We start from the raw sequence: 1,464 nt of genomic DNA on the forward strand, positions 1-1,464 counted from the left end.
ATCACAGCTCACTGCAGTCTTGAACTCCTGGGCTCAAGGGATCCTCCTGCTTTAGATTGTCAAGTAGCTGGGATTACAGGCGCACGCCATCACACCTGGCCAATTTTTGTATTTTTAGTAGAGACAGGGTTTCGCCATGTTGTCCAGGCTGGTCTTGAACTCCCGAGCTCAAGTGATCTGCCTGCCTCAGCCTCCCAAAGTGCTGGGATTCCAGTCATGAGCCACCGTGCCTAGTCTCATACTTTGTTTTTTTTTTAATTGGCAAAAAACAAAACAAAAAAAAACTTATTTCCTGGCTCTCCCTTCCAAAGTCCTAGCAGTAAAGAAATCCCAAGAGCAAGCACCACCCCTGGTGACCACATTGGGGTCTCTAAACATCATAGTCACACCGAGGAAGGAGTGCGCCCCGGGGGGATGGTTGGGCCGGTCCGCAGCAGGAAATGCCAGGGAGGGGCTGGAGTCTGCAACATCATGGTGGCTACAAGTAAGGAAGGTGCCCAAGACCCAAGGGTTGTGTCAAAAGACTACAGAAGCCAATGTGAGGCCGCCTCCGGGCAGACAGACAAGCTGGACATGAAAAAGCAAGCCTGCAATGGACAGATCTGAGTTCACCAGGCAGCCCAGGAAACACAGTCTCCGCCCCTTCCTGCCCTGTCACTGGCCCTTGCCAGGGCACTAACTCATTGTTCTGAAGACTGTTAGAGGTGAACACAGGCATTTTCCCTCCTTTTCTGTCCGAGTAGTATTTCAGGGTAATCAAATAGACAATGAGGAAGATTCCTTTATAGAATTCCAGCTACTAAATACAGGGGGAACAATATAGTTCAAAAAATCACCATTTTGCACTCTTAAGGAAGCAGTACAGGCAATGATCAACAGCTGTTCAAAAGCCATTAAATACGCTGGAGGTGGTGGCTCACACCTGTAATCCCAGCACTTTGGAAGGCTGAGGCGGGGGGATGCCTTGAGTCCAGGAGTTTGAGACCAGCCTGGACAACATTAGTGAGACCTCATCGCTACAAAAAATTCAAAAATTCTCTGGACATGGTGGTACACAACCTGTAGTTCCAGCTACTCGGGAGGCTGAGGTGGAAGGATCACCTGAGCCCAGGAGGTTGAGGCTGCAGTGAGCCCTGATTGCATCACTGTATTCCAACCTGGGCAACAGAGCAAGACCATCTCAAAAAAAAAAAAAAAAAAAAAAAAAAAAAAAAAAAAAAACAGAAACCCAAAAACCATTAGACAAAAGACCAACGCATCAGCCTGACACCTAAACCTGCTGGTCAATCCTAGTGTCAACAAAGGGGCCCAGCAGACATCCTGTGCACGCAGACCGATGCAGCTGAGGAAGAGACCTTGAACCTGAATCGGGCTGAACCTCCACCAGTCCCCAGGAAATACAGGGGAGAGAAGCAGGTTCAGCACTACACAGAGGCAACCAGTCGATCCTGAACGGGGCCGTTC

This window comes from Macaca fascicularis, chromosome 15, assembly GCF_037993035.2.
Source record: "Macaca fascicularis isolate 582-1 chromosome 15, T2T-MFA8v1.1".
Classification (NCBI taxonomy): Eukaryota; Metazoa; Chordata; class Mammalia; order Primates; family Cercopithecidae; genus Macaca; species Macaca fascicularis.